At 35.6% G+C, this 21,384-nt stretch overlaps 1 long non-coding RNA gene across 1 annotated transcript; it reads left to right on the top strand.

Annotated features, from left to right (window-relative positions):
- The first annotated feature begins 694 nt into the window (after positions 1–694).
- LOC115921042 lies at positions 695–14,564 on the top strand. Its single transcript, XR_004062711.1, has 3 exons — positions 695–824; positions 10,656–10,827; positions 11,840–14,564. It is a non-coding gene; the product is annotated as an uncharacterized LOC115921042 (long non-coding RNA).
- The last annotated feature ends 6,820 nt before the right edge of the window (positions 14,565–21,384 follow it).

Genomic DNA, 21,384 nt, shown 5'->3' with positions numbered 1-21,384 from the left:
AAATTTTAGTTTCGACCATTCATCTAAAACACAGCCACATGTACATGGGTATCGACGGTTTCAACACTGCTAAAATAGACTAAGGAACAGTTCCAAAGTCTTAACATTACCATAAACTTTTTTTTTTTAATAGGATAATTTGGGCCTATTATTATACCGGTCAATTTTTATGTTTTTCTAAGACTGTTGTTCTAAATTGCTATACTCATCAGAATAGACGTTGGATTGGAATATAACATTATTAAAGTTTATGATGGAGAGAAATGACGATGAAATAATTATAGGAAATAATGTTTGCGTCAAGCTTGTGAAAAGACTATTGCAGTCTAAATATACACGCCAATAAAAACTATAAAACAACAACATTATGTGATCTTTCTGATGGACACCACGGAAGTTCCGTGATTGACACACGAGCAACGAGGGGGGGGGGGGGCGGGGGGTATTGAGCACTGCTTTTTTTTTTTTAAATCAACACCCCCACCCCCTTTTTTTTGTGCCCACCCCAGGGGAGGACGCCCGTCTTCATTTTGATTTGAAAACAGTTTTTTGGCCAGGGGGAGGGACCCCCTCTCCCCCCCCCCCCCCCCCCCCCCTTAGATATGCCACTGGGGATAGCCGTAGGGTCGACGGTCAGTTGGAGTCGAGATGAGAGTCATGAGACACACTTGATCAGCTTAATGTCACAAATAGCGGTCTGCGTGTGCTTAGAACTAGACTAGTCTATTACTATTAGTTCATCGTCGATCCGTCGTCCCATGCCCTCCTCAGAGACAGACCACGCCACAGAAGCCGCTAAAATGGTGTTTTCGAGATGTTTTAAGGTAAGGTTTGTTTTGGTTTTTCCTTAATTGTCAATAAGAGTAGTAGATTAAATATATATATATCTTATCATAGCTTCATTAGTTGAAACTGTGTGCTTCTAACGCAGTATCCAGACTAGAGCTAGGGAAAGCCCCAAGCCCAAATCACCACCATTGGTTGAATGAATTGAGCCCGGCTGCGCCCGCCAGGCCGCCTGCCAGGCCGCCTGCCGGCGGTGGCCTAAGAAGATGAGACTATAACTTCGTTAGTCAGTTAATTAATGCATTTTAGTACAAGTACTCGTCAATCGATGAGCGCGAACCTAGCCTGCATGTTCCTGATGTTGGACCGATGAAAGCCTTGCCTTTGCTTTGCCTTTGGTCTCTGAAAAGTCTGATATCAATGGTTATGGTTGTTCTGCTATAGGACCTAAGTTAGACCTACTAATTACTACAGTGTAGGCCTAGGCCTAGACTCGGCTTAGCTACATGTAGCCTATACTATAGATCTAGATCTAAACATGATAAATAACTACGTCAGGCTCCTCCATATTCACTGACTGCCTCTATACAGAGCTGACTGAGTGTGGCTGTGGGGAGCTCAACAGGGAAGGGTAAGAAGTGCCCACTACCCCCCCCCCCCCCCCCCCCCATGAGCAAACAAAATCCATATGATACAAGTACGCTGGTTTATTTTACACGTCTGGCGTGAGGTTTTTTCATAAACCAGGAGCTTGCGGGAGAGCAGGAGGAAGGGCATGTTGGCGAGAGTCTCCTGCTACGAGCTGGTGGGACGGCGGGAAAAGGAGTGTGGTGGCATATGACTCCCTCCAAATGCGGGAGGGTTGGCAGCCCTGGGTTATGCAATGCAGTTTGTGTGTGCATGAGCGCCGTACCCATCCTGCACAGATCAGTAGCTTCACAAACTGGAGCTGGACAGATACAGTAAGCTGAAAATAAGTCCATAGATCTACACCTCTACAAATGAAAAAAAATACAAATGGAAAGAATGCAAACTGCCATTGAAGAACGTGATACTACAAATACACGCAAAATCTTGTCACTCCAAGCAAACGAGCAGGAGAATTACTCACGACGGAACTGAATTCAGTGTACAATTGTAAGTGCTAACAATATGGCACAGATGCAATCATCCTCAAAGCAGTCATTGAGACCTTTGGACTTGGCATCTCTCTCGCCAATAGACAGAAATAACTGTCTGGTATGTGGAATTTTGAAATAAAACTGACATTTGTCAAACTTCCCCATACACCGACACATTTACGGTTATCCTTGGCATATGCACAATGGAGGGGGTTGGGGGGGGGGGGGTCAATTAGAGATTTACTCCAGAATCTAGACAAAATGATATAGAAAAAAAATGATTGAAAACAAAATGAATCTAATTTTCTTATACCGGTACTATGAAAATAACATTAATTGTAGAACATCGAAATAGAAGGACTTACATGTACTTTCAGCTTATCTGATGCTTTTCTTGAAGCTTCTGTGCGAGTTAAGATGGGTGATCACACACAAACTGCATTGCATAGCCTCCCCTCACTAACCCGTACGTATAGAGACAAAATCTTGCCCAATTACAGCTAAATTCAACTTGTATACAAAGTGCATTGGTCTTTGAGTGGAAGAAAACTTACTGGAAAAAATCAATCCAAGAAGACCCTATCAAAAGAAAAATGCTGGTCTGCTATCCGCAACAAGATCCCATCCTAAACCACTGGGAGGACAAGTCAGGATGAGTTATTGAACTCATCCCCTTAATAAATTATAACAAAAATGTAAAAAAGCTAATCTCATGCAAAGAAGATCTTGATCATTTGCCTGCAATGGATAATTTAGATACATACCCCCAACTACATATTTGGCTGGTACATATCTTGTACAATGAACCATAGTGAACATTTCCCTTGCAGTTTAAAGCCCCTCTAAAGTGTTGGGAGCCCCAAATTTGCCAAAAATTTGATGACAAAATTTCACTTAAATTGTATCATAATGTGAAAGACAAGGATGTCATTTAAAACACATTTCTGCAAGGATTTTCAAAAAAGTTGTGTTTGAGGATAAATATTGATAAAAAAAAAAATACTTAATTTTGTTTTTCTGTTGCATGCAGAAACGTACATTTTGTATTACTAATTTAGATGTTTTTAATTCCTAATTAGGACAAATTAACATACATGTATAACCTTATTTCACTCAAGGAACCTCCATAGAAATTAATGAGATTGGTGAATATATTGGTAGTATTTGAGGTTTCATTCTCTAGCTTTCTCTGAAACATGGATTCATGAAAGTACTTCATTATTGTTCAATAAACAAGGTTACACTATGCCATGTTTACGGTATTTCAGATTCTCTTGACATTACTGTTAGAGATGACATCATGACTCGGTCAATGTGATGGTTATTTTATCTGACTGCTAAGAATGCATAAATACATGTTTGTAAGTAAGCAACCAGACGGCCGACGGATTTAGGTCCTCTCCGAGGAACCTGGTAGTGAGGATTAATGCCTTACCAAACTAGCACATCGCCTTGGTTTAAAACCCGGGTCACCGGATTACGAGACCACTGCTCTACCGACTGAGCTATTGCGCCTCCTCAAGTCAGATGATATTAAATCTCTTTTTACTGAAATAATCAAATTGGCAAGCTGATAGTAGTTAAATATTCAGAAACCCAAATCAAACATGCAAACATTTACTTATACACTAGATGATTACCGGTATATAAGGATTAATGTTAACATTGACCATATTTATATTTGTACATGTACATGTACATGTATGCCAAATAGTGGTAATGATTTTGTTGGTATGAGTTACTCACATTTTCTATACCAGGGTAACTATTAAACAAGACTGCATCTCTGATTGAACAAATCTTTACTAATATGTAATGATGTACATGTATGTGCCAGTATAACTCCTGGTATTCTTTATTGTGATGCAACTGATCACTTCCAATTTTCCAATTAAGTAACCACATAATAACTCCTCCATCTGAGTCCTTCAATACCGTCAAATCAATGATGACTCTTAATTGGCCCTAAAGGTTGATGTACTGTACAATGTACAAAAATCTCCTGAAAAGAAAAAGGAATGAACTGAAAATAGCTGTAAAATACAACAACACCACCATTCTTGGATGACATTTGAGTTACTGTACATGTAGTTTGGTTGATAGTTGATACGCAATGAATTCTATGAATGCTTCTGAAGATAATTTAAAAAAAGTAAGAATGTGTAGAAGATATTTGATAAATTATTATGCAGAACCAGACTAAATTATTATCCAGAATAGTGCTGCGACCGTGTATAGGCACGAACCACCACTACACAACAGATAAACGAAGAACAAATAATCACCTGTTTTTCAGCATTATAAGAGTCTGAAGTCAATATTTTACAAAAATGTCATCAGTCTAAAAATAAAGTTTAAGTTCCACTGCTACTTCCTTGAATAATCATTTCCATACACTGTACGATTTTGATTCAATGCCGTTGAGTCTCTTCTCTTGTCATCATGCAAACAATGCCAATCATTGTGATCTAACTTTCCAGCGAGCGCAATGGTTTTGTGTGCAGTATGGTTACTACACCTGTACAGTTACAACTTTTCCAATGCCATTGAGTCTTTTCTCTTGCCGTCATGGTAATAATAATAGGCAATTTTTTTCAAACTCATTGCGGAATTAGAATCTGCGGTTCGTGTGCAAAATCGAGAAGATACTATAGTAACAGTTGGATGACCACTGAGGCCCTGAAATCTAGAACGGGTTTTGGCCAAATCTACGGGCGTTCTCAATGACGCCCCAAGTGAATCAAGTGCCTCGATACAAACCATTTCATTCACCTGATAATAATAGTATTTAAATAGACAGAATCCAATCTGCATACATTAGTTGTTGCCACACTTAATACATGCAGTTTGCATTCTGACTATTGCGAATCCTAGACAGGTGAATGAAATAATTTGTATTGAGGAACTTCACAAAGACGTACAGTATGTATTAAATTTGATTACATTACGAAAATGGCCTGTTCCCTTCAACGCAATACAGTACAGACGGGACTACACGACTAGCACAACTTGTCTCAACCAAGCCACAAAACGGCTTTTTATCAAATTTCAACAATAATTTATCATCAAGTTTTAAAACAATTCATATCCATATTCATGTTGTTACTGTTCAGAAACAATAATCGGAAGAAACAAAATTCACCGAAGAGTCCTTTGTGCCAGGGGCGGATCTAGGGGGGTTAGGAGGTTTAAATCCCCCCTTTGGCTGGCCAAGGTGCTTTCTACCTCCCCCCCCCCCCCCCCCGAAATATTGGTTGGCACTTTTTTCAAATTGAAAACAAATTTTAGTGCTCCCTACCCCCCACTAAGCAAAATATTGGTTGGTGCGATTTTTCAAATGTCAACCCCGCCCGCCCACGCCATAGAAAAGAAGCTAGATCCGCCCGTTAAAATTTGTCATCCTTCGTTATTAGACGACAAAATTCTCATAACCATCTTTGGTACAAGCTCGCTGATTGGCTGTTTATTCACTTGGGGCGTCATTGAGAACGCCCATAGATTTGGCCAAAACCCGTTCTTGATTTCAGTACCTTAGCGATCACCCTGCTGTTACTATAGTAGCTTCTTGATTTTGCACACGAACCGCAGATTCTCTGTCCGCAATTAGCTTGCGAAATACCCCTAATGTTTGTCGAACTGGCAACAACTAATGTATGCAGTTTGTATTCTGTCTATTGAAATACTATTATCCTTATCAGGTGAAAGAAATATTTTGTATCGAGGCACTTCACAAAGACGTTTGCATTAAATTTGGTTACATTACAAAAATTGCCTAATGGCATTGCAAATGCAATACCTCCGTAGAAATACGTACGCATTCACCGAAAAGCAAAACCACATATTGTATTGAGGGCAGTCTGTATGCGACGGCCGTAAACCTGAGTGCTCTGCGTCCGCGAAGGTCTGTATGTTGCTGAGCGAAAACTCGCTAATATGTCAATCATTGCGGTCTGACTATTCCATGAGCATGATGATTTTGTGTGCAGTACTGTTACTACTGTAACAACTTTACAGAGAAAATGGTTGTTGTGAATGCGCGCTGGATTGCTGGTCTTAAATGTACTGCACAACATACTATACATGTACAAATGTACCTAGCTGAAATACTGCTTTTGTTTTTGGTAAATGTCATAACTGTGTACACGCAAAGATAAACTGGCTGTGTGCACTGAATGGAAATTACACACTAAACTCACAGCACTAATTCCAGAAACAATTTAATGACAATAAAAGATATTGTATAAATACCGGTAATTGGAATATTATTGAAGACTTGCCTGGTAAAAAGGTTAAAGCCTTTAAACCATCACATGACACTTGGTGTTCAAGTTATTCAACACCAAAAGAGTACCGTATTTGAAGTTACAATTTTAATGCTTATTTTGTGACCCTTTTTTATCTAATTAGTAAAGATATTAAAGGTAATGAGAGCCATTAGCAAGTATTGATAGTAATAGTTTTTTTATGGGAAATGTAACCCTAAAAGTAAGATGCTCTGAAGGAAACAGAAAAAATTTAGAAGCAGGCTGGTGAAAGTTTGAACAAACTCAGACAAGTAATAAGTAAGGTTTTAATGTTTGAAATTTGTAGTCTGTATGAATTTCAAATTTTTGAATTGATGATTGGGCATGTATAGTGATGTAATGTTGGACCAATATCATTCAACACTTGCACATGTAATATGACTATGATAGAACCTCTTCATTTTTGGAGGACCTATTGAGCTCTCTGAATATATTTTTAGTACAGCTCTGAGAGAAAAGGGACTGGTATACTGTAAACTTTGTTTTAAAAGTGTGAAACGAATGGAGATTTACAATTATGTCCCAGTAGAATGACTTACAGGGTATTGTACATTGCTGGTTGTGAATGTTAAGTGATTACAACTTTCTAAAAATTTTGTTCTTCTTGTTTTAAATCAATTTCTTTGAACTTTCCTTTTTTTTTTTTTTCTTTTAAACTCTCACCAATTTTTTCTCTGATCTTTCTTTATTTACGGATTCAACTTGTTATAAAGGTTGGTATATTATATGATCCAACAACATTATTGATACTTTGCAGCAGAAGCATGCAGTTGTACACTGAATATAACAACTCTATATTTTGATGTTGTTGCTGATGTGTTGTTCATCAAACAGCCATGAAATTCATCATTATAAACTTCATTCATCATCCAAAAGTCAATATTTAAAAATTGTAATGATGTTTTTAAATATGGAGTGAGTCAAAGTCATTGGCTAGGTCAATTGGTTAACAACAATATGGAATGAATAGTGATTACCTGTATTATTTTCATAACTTCAATTACTGAACAACTCTTAGTAGAAATTTTTTTAACACAGTGAGCAAATATTTCACCCAACAGCTAAAAATGTTTTTGTGGTTAATGTTGAATAGAAGTGTAACATTTTATCAACCCTAGAGATATTATTGTATTAAAGAACTTTTCAAATGTTGAATAATGAATATCCATTTTACATGTAGAGTGTATAAAAATACCAACATTTAGCAATCATACAACAAACATTCTGTGATATGAGTTCAGGCTCAAAACATAACACAATTTGTTAATGCATGGCAACAAAAATGAAGACACCTTATTGTTTATGTCTTGCAGTGTAGGAAATGATGTTATCTCTTATTGTGAAAGCTTTGTCAAAAAGCTGTATTACAGAATTTAAATACCTGTAGCTTTATTTTCAGTAGACAAGAATATCAAAAGACATCCAACTTCAGGACCTTGCCTATTCTGCAATTATAATTTTAATTTTCTGTCAACATGATTGTATGAGTACTCTTAAAAGTTTGTTGTTTGTTAATTCATCATTTGCATAGCATTGCATAACATTCTTTAACCAATGAATTTCTGTTTACATTGGTGCCTAAATAATATGGATTTTGTAACTTTGATATGTGCAGTATACTGCTGAATGGGAAACATGATACATGTAAGTGACAATGTTGCAAAACAAATAGTGACTCTTAATATTAATGTTGATTCTAAAATACATACATGTACATTAATGAAATTCACAATGAACATGACGGACAAAGAAAGCGGACAAAATATACATTTCCTCATTCTACCCTCAACAATTGCTATGGTAGACAAAGGAACATCCTTTCACTGCTATTATGTAAAAATCTGTAGAACGGGTGTCACATGCATTTTGTTCTACACATTTTTACATAATAGCAGTGAAGGGATGTTCCTTTGTCTACCATATATAGCAATTGTTGAGGGTAGAATGAGGAACTGTATATTTTGTCCGCTTTCTTTGTCCTTAATTTCCATAGTGATTGTAGATTTCTGCACCTAAACAGATGTCTTGTTATCCAAAAGAACTGGTGAAACTCTCAAAATGATAACTCTCAATAATAGCACCACAATCAATTGGGTATCATTGCATAGAGAAATAGGTCTACACGTATTACAGAATAAAAAAAGGATAGTATTATATTCTCATAAGTGATATTAACAAAAACCAACTTTCTAAACAGGGTGGATTGTTTCAGAAATGCATATTTCCTTCAAATATTTAATATCTGTGACATTTACATGCAATCTAAATTTGAAGCTCCATTTACTACCGGGTAGTTTGGTTGAAATTGGTTGCGAGTGTCTTTCTTCAAATCACTTTTTAAAGCAAAACAGGTTTTGATCTGAGGTATAATTAGAAAATTAAAACATTTGTGTACTAATAAAAAGAAATAGATTAAATTCCTCTCCTGGCAGCTTCAACTCTGAAGTATGGATGAACTATGGCCTGTACCTGCAATAGAAGTGGTCAAAAGCCTACTATTTTGAGTAGTATAAAATTCTAATCTTTGGAAAATCCTGTTTCAATTTATTATACAATGTTCAGTGAGCTGTGAGGCTGCATTATAGATTTAAGTGGTATCAGTTACGATTGATGGGCCATTCCCTTTCTCCATCTCACTGAACATGTAAATAGTACCAGTATTCTTTTGGGCTATATTTAAAGAAATGTAAATCAAATCAGACTACCGGTAGTCATTCTCTTTCCATACAGTGATGAAGTGAGCAATGTGGTTCAAAATTCTGAATACTTTGTTTTGGTAATGTGATCTTCCAATGTCTTCCAATAATGGTTGTCTTGCTGACCCTGACTTCTAAGCAAATAGCCTACCTTTTTTTTAAATGGTACATTGTAGCTGCAATAGTTTTGAGAAAAAAATCTTGATATACACCCTGTACATGTAGGTGTCACATTAATTCATTTTCTATTTATGTAAATAATAGTAAGCATATCAACACCACCCTTATGTAAATAAAAATGTTAACAAAAATTCAGGGCAAAAACTTTTCCTCACAACAACACAGCCTCTCTAAATCAAATATGTTGGTATGTATTACATTTGATGTGATACATGTAGTTTGAATATCATGATGATACTGTACATGGTTATGAATAGCTACATGTATTATGGATCACATTCTTTGCCCCCAAGATATGTGAAATTCACCTATGTAGAAGATTTGGGATGAAGGGTTCTCAAATGGTATAGTTTGGCATAACCTGTCATTAATTGGAGCTTAACATGATTGTCATTTACATAATATTACTGGCCTTGAGGGAGAAACAAGGTAATACACCCTGTATTGCCTTCACTGATTCAGTAAGGGCAATACATGTACATATAAATGCATATCACTGTATCTCCCAAAAGATTATAATTATTACCTATTCATTTGTGAATCACGTACGGTCACTATACCCTACTACAGCGCCGCATGATAGTCTGCTCAAACTTTGCGGCGATTTTAGCTGTTTGAAAGGTCCAATATGGAACACAATCTTTGTACTCAAAGTGAATGGTGAAACCCGAAAGAGAGAAACTATCAGGAAATATTGCCAGCTCAAAACTGTTAGTTTGCGGACCGGGCAAATATGCATTTTAATGCATGGTACATGTACATGTAAAATTACCTGCTACTGTATACATGAAGGTAATAAAGCAAACAAAGATCAAATTCACTACTGGTTCCTGTAAAATTTCACCTAGAGAGTACATGTTGTGGATAGACAAACTACCAGCCATACAAGAATGTAGGAAAACCAAATCGAGTAGGAAATTGTTAGTTAAAAATTCAAAAATATTGCTTTGTATAATGTCTTATAATGTGACACTGAGAAAATCCTTTAGAATAGTGCTAGTACTCCAGTACACTGCTGAATCATTTTACATAGCAGCTCATGAAACTTAAATCACATTTTAGTCTTTTCAAATCCTCTGTGAAGTCCTTTTGACATTAGCTTTAATGTGGCAATTTTTTGTAGTACTCTGTACATGTACATGTACATTCAATCCTATGGTCATACAGAGATTGAATCACATTCTTATGAAATTTGAATTGCCTCCTATACAGGGTGTACATGTACATGTACTGTACATCTTCAACAATATTCACATACACAAGATTTGTGTAATTATCACTGTTTTGTATACTTGAGATGCTTTTCGCAAATATTTATTGGAAGATTTGTATATCCTTTGCTTACATAACATGGATTTCTTTGGCTTTGTCAAATAAATTTCTAATTGGTTTAGCATGTACACATGTAGACATATTGATCTATCACCTACACATACAGTACTGTACATGTATGTAGTGTACTGAAATATTATAAGAATACTTTCTTTTGATCCTGTAATGTAATCTGTATGATATGTTAGATATTTGATATAATTTTATAATTCTTAAAATGCTTATTCATTTTTCAGAGGGGCAGGTAGACACTTGATGACAATCAACGCAAAGGCACAAGGTCACTGTCAAGATAAAGGAGAAATGGCATGTGTACTCCACCGATTGTGAGAAGGGGCTCTTGATTATCCTTTGAAAAAAGTGGTAGATCAAGTTGATCCAGTGTAACAGTAGCAGCAAATCTATGAGGTATGTACAATGTAGATGGATTGTAACAAAAACTTAGGGGTGTTCAATGATCAAGGTACATGTATTTAAGACTCCTACCCCATTTTTTCACAATTTTTTTTATTGATGGCTATTAAGTGCTGCATGCATGTACAATGTAGTTTTTCAATGAATGGATGTAAAAATTGATGCTTTTGGATCATAATTGACTAATATGCCCATGTAGTAGACAATTTTCAAAATGTATTCAAATGTAAACATACATGTATGTGTACCTTGCGATGAGCTATTACATGTACATGTACATTCACCTGTTTTCTATTATTGTACCTCAATACCGGTAGTCAGAATGCAAATTGTGAGGATTAGTTGTTGCTACATGTAGGTTGGGTAAACATTATGGCCTGCCTGACCTAACAACACGTAATGTGTGGTATTGGTATTCTGAAAGTGTTTATTATTGAAATACAATTTTTCAAAGCAGGAGAATGAAATGATTTATTAAGAGGCAGGTAAAGAAGATGTTTTTGCATGAAATGTATTTACGGTATGAAAATGACCGATCAAACCAAACTCTTGAGTATATTTGTCTTTACTTAGAATATATACTAGTATATGATAATAACTCAACTTTGTTATTGTTTTGTTCCTGAAAGTCATTTCATTTGATATATGCTGTACTGTGACTTATCCACATAGAAATTGTAGAGCATTGCATATAATACAATTTATAGATTGTTATGTTATAGATAATTATTGGGGAAAAACAATGTGAACCTTTCCATTTGTTAGTATTGGCAATACAGTGTACACTACAGGTACAAGATTACAACAATTGTAGAATACTTAATACTAGACAATTATATGATATGATTGTATGGTATGGTATGATAGGGAAAAAATTCATCTCGGAAGAAATTGTAGACATTTGAATGAATTGTACTCCAAGATATATTATTGTTAGCACTGTTCACACTGTTCTTGAGACCAAAAAATAAATGGAAGCTCTGTTCTTTATTTTTCAAACCAACAGATTTCATATGGGATCCCTTTAAGTACAAGGTCTACGCAGCTTCACACACGCACTGAGAGGGACCTGGCAGAGGCTAATAGCATGGCCCTTGGTATGATCAGCCTAAGGTTAAGGTTGATTCAACGAGACATTAAATGGAGATTTTTCAGTGAATATTTTTTTAATGTTTAATTCCAGATATTTAATTGTCTCAAGTAAAAAAATATGTGTTCACTAGTGTTGATTTGAAAAAAAAGCTCCTGCTGTGGCAATCGAAAAGAGCGCTATATTTTGATTTCTTACAAAGAAGTTTCAGAACCTATGACTATAAAATTTCACACTTTATATCTAAAGGGTTTAATTATTTAAAATAATTTGCAAGTTTCTTGGAGGTTACACAAATTTGAAAAAGTGTAATTTGTAAGAGTTTACAGAACTCAATATCACTTTATTTTGATGATATTTAATTTGGGTTTGAATTAGAGCAAACAATTTAAGATTATACAAGTTAAACAAATAGGGTGTGTAGTTTGATAAATGTGGGATATCCATTTGTTTCATTATACTACAAATTTTTTTGAAAGGTCGATCATCCACTATTGTTAGAGGAAACCTCACAAAACCTCACCCTAAAGAATAAGCGTAGGTATTCTGAAAAGTGAGATGTATTTCTGCCGGCCCTATGATGTACAAAATTCCTTACGAAAATGGAAAAGAGCTACCGGTATGTAGGATGCGAAAGTTAATGTGGTTAGATGAGCAAGTGTGCACTTGTAAAAATGACACCTGGCTGGAATGATCCCCAGGAAGTAGAGAATGTGCATACATAGTGTGCGGGTAAGCCTGAATCTGATGACCGGGGTAATAATATATCTGTAAAGCACTTAGAGACATCATACGCTATATAAAAGCGGAATCATTATTATTATTATTTTATTTTAGGCATCAGATGAAGGAAATGGGTGCCGAAAGATATCCTTTGAGCACCTTATTTCTGCCAAAACTGCATTAATAATTTAGCACTTTATGTAAAGTCCATTAGATAATATTTATTTGATGGTATTATCGTAATGGCATTCAGGAAAAGTCAACTTCAGGTGTACAATCATCTTGCAACTAATAAACCTTATATGTGATTTAAATAGTTTGTAAAATGATTAGAATAATGATAAAAGGATATGAGAATGGTTATGGTATACCACTTATAAGCTTGTATTACAAGATGATTTCAACATAAAAAATAAACCCAAACAAGCAAAAATATTGAGCATTCAACCATACTATTTTTTAAAGATGTGTATGTACACAAGAACCAAATGAGATCACTTTAAGGCGCCACGGAGGCATATATTACATGTAGTGTCTTATAGCTCATGCAAAAGTTGGTAACCCCCTGCCTAACTATTTGTTCAGTTTTTTCTGATATGTGTTGCTAGATAGCAAGATGATTACCATTCTACAAGCTCCTTGAAATTATTTCTTGCAAAAGTTGAATACTGTACTAAAACATAAGAGGTGACAATTATTAGTCCCCTGTCATCATCTAAATTCCTATATGGCTTCTTTTCTTTTCTGTAACCATGTTAAATATCACAAACTAGTTATTAAAAGCTCCATAAGTTTTCTGAATTCAAAGGTGACCAAGTGCCTACCGGTACTTCATTCTTATTATTTACTTTGACTGGCCTTATTATCTCTTGTGCTATGTTTCAGGTGTGGGCAACACATCCATATTTGTGTGGGCGTATTAAACCTGACTGCAGCTATTGCTCTTTGTACATTAAATATGTAACAAATGAAAGCATTGTAAAGTTGTAAACATGTTTACGGCATAGCTTCTGTATGAGGCTATTGATATATCACCTGTGTAAATATATACATTATTTCAATAACATTTGCTATTTTTTGTGGGGATAATAGTGCTATACATTCCATTCAAAATATACAAACAGACCGGTTTTATTGTACATAGGTCATGCTGAAATATAATAGTGTAAATGAAGAAAAATTACCATGTAGTAAATATGATTTCAGGAACACGATGTTGGTTTGCTGCAATTCGAGAATTGCTGTGTTGACAATTGTTCCGGGCTTTAGTTTAACAAAATTGTAGGGTTAGGGTTAAGGTTAGATTAATATTTAAGCAAGATTTAGGGTTAGGTATAGTATTGGTCCAGGATTAAAGTTAGTAATTCATTTAATGTTGGGAACTATTGTGAAGCAATTTTAGTAGGAGCATGTGTCACAAAACTCAATTTTTCCTCACATTTTGTAGGAGGTATTATACTTAAGTATTCATCATGGAATACCCAAACAAAGTCTGTTTTGTATGTGCTTTATTTTTTGTTTGGTGTGCATGTTGATATTTCTGACTGTAGTAGTAGTAGTAGTAATAGTAATAGTAGTAGTAGTAGTAGTAGTAGTAGTAGTAGTAGTAGTAGTGGTAGTAGTAGAATTAGTTTTACAAGCTCAGTTTTAAAAAGCCTCTCAACAAAACTTAATATAGACAAGTACAAATAATACACAGTACAATAGGTGACAACTTATTACTTATTCCATACTTGCAAACAAATTGATGATAAAAATAGAATAGATTCGTCATTAGTATTATTTTTTATAATTATTGTTAAGTGAGGAATATTCATATTTTAAATAGAAATCGAGACTGATTAATTGAGTGTGTGACAAGTAAATACTGAAGATTTGTTTGATTTTGAACCATATTAAAATGCAAATTTATTGCCTATTCATATTCTATAATGTAATTCATGACAGTCACACACAATATATGAGGATCTATCATAGAAACATAATTGAACAATACTGAAAGAGAGAGAAAGTGTCAGGGAGAGAACAATTTAAAGAGAGAGGGTTAAGTTAGAAAAAAAAGAAGAAGGAAGAAATGCATGAGAGAGAGAGAGAGAGAGAGAGAGGGAGGGGGTGGAGAAGAATGGAACAGATGAACTGTGAAGACATGGAGAAGAAGAATAATGATGGAAGTAAGACGACAGAGGGAAAGCGATTGTGTGTATAAGTCAGTTTGTGGCTCTGTATGTTGTAATGAGGGCATGCGATGATGTAGCATAGCAAAAGTGAGAGTTTGGGGTGTAGGAGTGAGTTGCAGGGCGTCGGACGGGGCCCGTAGGGTGTCGTATCATCTCCTTTTTACTTTCTCTTCCACTTCTTATCTTCCTTGATTTTCTGATTTTCCCTTTCCCCCGTCTTTTCCCCTTTCAATATTTGGTTAGGCCTCCAATCTTCAACACCAGAGGGTGTGGGGGTAATCTCGCTATTCATAACGTCGAACTGCATATATAAAACACGAAGGCGGTAACTATTGATAAAAGCATGAGGACCGTTATTCATAATGTGAGATGAGGGTCGCTTTTCATAATTTATATTGGGGGTCACTAGGACCGCTATTCATAAGATAAATTTAGGGGCACTATTTATAATTAATGCAGAATGAGGGTCGCTATTCATAATATGAGAAGAGGGTCGATATTCATAATCCGAAAAAAGCGTTGCTTTCCATAATAAATACGCCACAGCCATAGGGGTGCTCCTAGCCAACAATTAACTCTCTTGTCATTTTGTTGCTTATTCATTTTTTTTAATGAATAGCGACCCCCATTCCGCATTATAAAGAGCGACCTTCATTCTGTTTTATGAATAGCTACTCTCTTCTCAAATGATAAATATCGACACTCTTCGATTAAGATTAGCTATCCTTATGAATAATTACCCTTTTCTCAAATTATAAATAGCGGTTCTTATAATAATGGTCCTAATAAATAGCGGTCTTTATGAATAATGGTCATTATAGCTAGTTGGCCTCGGGGGGGGGGGGGGGATTGGTGTCCGTTTATGTGTCTTGGATGAGCTTGGATGGGCTTGGATGTGTATTAACGGGGGGCACGGTGGGTATGCTTTTTTTTATTAAAAGTTGCAATTAGATTTAAGTAAAGATGATAGATTTAATTAAAGATGGTTAATTTTGATAATCGGGGAAACAAGATCGGTCAATCTTCATTGATTACTATTTGCAAATTAATTCATCCTTGCTGAACCTATTTAAAAACTGAATTTATAAATCATCCGAAACGAGCTGAACGGGTTGAACGTAAACCAATTTGTAACACTAATTGTAACATTAACCCTAGTCCTAAACCTAGATATAATCCTTAACCCTAGATCTAACCCGTAACCTTACCCTAGTCCTAACCCTTGTCCTAACCCTAACTCTAAACCCTGAACCTCACCCCAGTAACAACCCTCTCCCTGACCATAACCTCAACCCTAAAATCATTATTATTGATGGTGGATTATTCTGCAGTTTGCCTGATGTTTTAAATAAAATGCTACCCGCCACTTCCTTATTTGTGTCGATCGATCGACTTTACGGCGATCAAATTCAGAAGGGGGGATAATTTGTGTTGGATGCGTGTTACGGGGGGGGGGGGGGGCAGTATGGATATTTTTTTGAATTTTTCATCAACAATTGCATTTTGATTGAAAAATAGTTAATTTTGATAATCAGGGAAACAAAATTGGATAAAGACGGCAATCCTCAATGTATTAATATTTTCAAATTATTTAATCTTAAATTTAACCTGCTTAAAAAAAGGATTTCTAGGTAATCCAAAATGAGCTGCATGGGTTGAACAGAGCAACACTAATTGTAACCTCAACCGTAGTCCTAAAATTGCCCTAACCCTAGTCATACCCCTAACCCTTGTCATAACACTTAACCTTACCCCAATCCTAGCTTAACCCTACTTCTAACCCAGCCCCTGTCACTGACCCTAATCCTAACCCTAATTCATTATCATGGATGGTGGATAATTCTGCAGTTAAGCCCTATAGGCCGTTTTAGCTGATGTTATTAATAAAAATTAATGAACCCCCGCTCCTTTTGTATATGTCCGATTAGACGACCATCGATCAAATGTCAAAACAAGAAGAACAAATATTTTCTTTAAATGGAAGATTATCCTGATGAATAATTTGCAGATTAGGCATCATGCAACAAACAAAACTGTTAAAAAATTCTTTTAAATGAAGCCAATTGATAAGTTTATGACACTAACAAGAAAAAGCGGAAAAGTACCCTTTTTTTAAACCATTGGTATTAAAAACGTAAATACACATGCACTTTGAAATATCATGATAGAGAGTGTTGTTATTATTCAACAATCATGATATGCGACCCATCCCGAAATTTTTCATCTGCAAAACAAAATTAAAGATAAATTTGAAGAAAAAAAATAGGGGTTTGTCTCAGTTACTTCGGATATTTTACTTCCAATTTTACAGCGACAGAATTATGAGACTACGTACCGTTGTTTAAAGTGGAAAAAGCCCTCTATTGACTCTTTTGCAATCGACGCAAATAAAGAAATTGAACTACGCAAGTGGCTCATAGTCTCTTTCTTCAGGCTCATTTACTATATGAAGCGTTATTTGACATATTCATTGTAAAGTGTAGAAAAGAAAGAACAAGAAAAGACAACAACAAAATGAAAGGAAGAAGTTTTTACAAAGCTGTTTAGTCGCCGCTATACCCGAATATAGTCAAATTTATCGATTATCGTTATTTGCTGGATAAAAGCACAATTTTTGGTACAGGGCTTCGTTAGGACTTACTAAACGATATTAGGCTAAGAGCCCCCGGCAACAAAATCGATTAAAGGGTGTGGGGGCGGGAGCGTCTTTTTGGAGCCCCCAAATAATTTTACAACATTGATTTGTTGCTGTACAAATGCCGTTTTGGTACAGGGCTCCCTTAGGACCTTCTGAACTATATTAGGGAAGGAGCCCCGGCAAAAATATCATATAAGGGTGTGGGTGGGGGCGTCGCCTCGTAGCCCCCAAATATTTTATAAGATAATATAACATTGGGTTTTTGTGAAACCCATGGGGCCCCCAATCGCACATATATGAATAATTATGCCGGGGGCTTCTACCCTACCATCATTCAGCACAGGCGCGGATCCGGGGGGGGGGGGGGGGGGGTAGTGAGCACTATTTTTTAAATTTGTTTTGCTCCCCAAAATTAGAAAATCGCGCCGGCCGAAAAATTCGCTCAGTGGGGGGGGGGGGGGGGTTCGGGCTCCCCGGGCCCCACTCCCTGGATCCACCACTGATTCAGCAGGTCCTAATGAAGCCCTGTACCAAAAAGGATGACTGTACTACAAATCTCAATGTTATAATACCTTATGAATTTTATGTGGTCTACGAGGCGACGCCCCCGCCCACACCCTTAAATGATATTTTTGCCGAGGCTCCTACCCTACTATCGTTCAGTAGGTCCTAAGGAAGCACTATACCAAAAATGGTGCTTTTGATCTGGCAAGTAACGGTAATTTCACTAAGCCACCTGAATATTAAGCTATTTTTCACAAAATTCTCGTACATTGATTGCTTGAACAACTATGGTGATTATTATTTGGTCATCAATGCCGATCAACTTATTGTTAAAATGTGACAAACATTTATCTTCATGTGATTTATACCGCCTTGGAGAGAGAGAGAGAGAGAGAGAGAGAGAGAAGAGGGGGAGGGGTGATGATGACATTGGTGATGACAATGATGACTCTCCCTGTTGAATTGCACGACAAGGTTTATTTTTTCTGTAGTTACATGTACTTATTTCGATTTAGTCATACAAAACATTTGAATTTAAAATGCACATTAAAAGGTATAAGTTTACTTGTTTTTGATAAAGGAAATTGCTTTAAGGAGTGGGATATTATTAGTACATGCTTTAATATTATTGTATAAATATCATTATTATACATGTATCATCACCATCACCCTTGGTGCCATCATCATCACTACTACCATCATTTTCACCACCACCATCATCACTACTACCATCATCATCACCACTACTACGATCACTATCATCATTATCACCACCATCATTACTACCATCATTATCATCACTACTACCACCATCATCACTACTATACTATCATCACTACCATCATCATCGTCGTCACTACTACCATCATCATCACCACTACTACCATCATCATCACCACTACTACCATCATCATCACCATCATCATCACTACTACAATCATCACCACCAGCATTACAACTTTCATTATCACCATCATCACCACCATCATTACTACCATCATTATCATCATCATCACTACTACCACCATTACCACCACCATCATCATTACTATACCATCATCACCACCATCATCATCGTCGTCGTCACTACTACCATCATTATCCCCACTACTACCATCATTATCCCCATCATCATCATCACCACCAACATCGTCACTATTATCATCATCATCTTCATCTATTCACAGTAAAGTTTTCAATGAATTCGGTGTTGTCTGCCAAAGTTAGCTTACAGTTTAAATTTTGATATTAAATATGCAAATCATGTAAGTTCCACTGCAAACCACCCTTAATGCTGTGGTTCATAATTTGAAGCAGTTGATAATTGTCATAGATATTACAAATTCAAAATTATTCAGTCTAGTCCATTTTCAAGGTGGCATATTTTTACAAGTTTTAACTTTCTTATTGTAATTTTAACACAACTATTGTGAGAACATGAAAACAGAATTTAAAATTCTTGATTTCAACAATTACACCATAAAACTTTCATCCATTTGAAAACGTTACAACTACATGTACATTTATTTCTAAAAGGGCCCTAATTCACCCAGTCAACCTTTCATTCTTAAGTTACAAAAAAATGCATCCCCAAAAATCACATTTACAAGGAGTATGAATAATTCACTTGTTAACTCTATATTTTATATCTCAAACAATATTGTTGACATTTTCGTAGCACATGTACATTGCAAAAAGGACATGTACACGCATACAGTGTAAGCCCATTGACATAACATGATGGAACTGACAAGGAATATCCATTAGTTCACAGCATATGCTCTGAGGAAAAGTAGAAATATTGAAGAAATACATTGGTAAAAATGTAATGAACTGGATAATAATAACAAATTATGAAATATTCTAAGTTATTCCATAATACACATATATACATGTAATATGTATGTTAATTTCAATTAAACTGTTCTGTAGTTGTGATGTTATGTGGACAACCCTCACATTTGCTTTTATTGACGCAAAAAATACATTACAGGATAAGAGAAATGTAATTGCTTTGGAAATACTTTCTTGGCATCTACTAAATGTCCCTTTACTTGCTGGTTATAGTGAACAATACAAACAATGGTAATTAATCAATCAGCAGTTTTTCTATCTTTAAGTCCTCCAAACTATATTAGCTATAGAAACTACATGTACAAGATTTGATATACCCGAACACATGTTCATTTAGATCATTTGCTGACATTTAACAAAAAAGATCCATTACTTATTTCATCTGGGGACAAAATAGTATCTCATTTGAAAACTTACATTTTAGTTGATACGTATAGAGAATATATGTAACAATCTTACCTCAATCTTACATTATTCTTTACACTACCGTTTTGGAAAATTATGACATATTTTTTTTTGTAATGAACAAAGTATTATGCTGAATCATAAATATGCAATTATTACAGCTTTGATACCAAGGAAGAATCATATGCAACAAACAAACATGTACATATTCACATCATTATGGATACTCATGATTTTTTTTTTTTTTAAAGCTATCCTCACACTTTTTCCTTCTGAATATACAATGAGGTATAACATACCTTTTAGATTCAATGGCGATTTAATCAATTCATAGTGAGCATGCTGTAAATATATTCTTACTTGACCAACTATACCTGCATGTATCATAATGCAAATGCATTTTTCTGAAATATTGAAAATAAAAGAGCACTGTTTATGTACTGTTAAGCCAGGATGTGAAAATAATTGCACAGGAAATGACAAGAATGGTTGATGATACTTTTTTTTGTTTGGTAACATGCATTACAAAGACATTAATGTATGGAAATTCATAAGTATAACATCCGTGCATGTCAGTTGAAGGAGTGTTCTAAAATTCCCTTTTTAGGAAACTTCCAACTTTAATTTTAAGACTACAACAAATTTAAAGCGTTTTGCTGCTTTTTCTCATCAATTGATGTACCTAGTAACATGCTATTAAAGTAAATCAATGCGGTTGTAGTGAAGAGAAAAGAATTGCACTAACTCGTACATGGATCCTGACAAGATTCAGATAGTTAGACAGTGAAATTTTTATGACTTACATTTTGATTTTCAAATGACAGTGTTTCTCCCTTTTACATTTTAATGTTTGATGAAATTAATAACAAGCGTACTGAACTGAAATATTGCCAATAAAAAGCATGTTTATGTGCTACAGTATAAAGCAACATTCCTTTTGAAGGAAAGGATAAATGATCCAATATAATGTCTAAACTATCTGATTCTTAGCTTCCTTCACCTTCACCTTCACCTATCCCACAGTCTGGCTGACCCTTGGGGCACCACTGAAGATTTATACTACCAGCTTCCTCCACTCCTCGTGGTTCTTGGCTTTACGAAGTATGATGTTTCAGTCAAGGTCACTCGTTAATGTTGTCTTTCCCATCGTTTCCTCTGCC

Source organism: Strongylocentrotus purpuratus, unplaced genomic scaffold (assembly GCF_000002235.5).
Source record: "Strongylocentrotus purpuratus isolate Spur 01 unplaced genomic scaffold, Spur_5.0 spur5_scaffold_1, whole genome shotgun sequence".
NCBI classification, from domain to species: Eukaryota; Metazoa; Echinodermata; class Echinoidea; order Camarodonta; family Strongylocentrotidae; genus Strongylocentrotus; species Strongylocentrotus purpuratus.
This window is presented reverse-complemented; position numbering and strand designations above follow the sequence as displayed.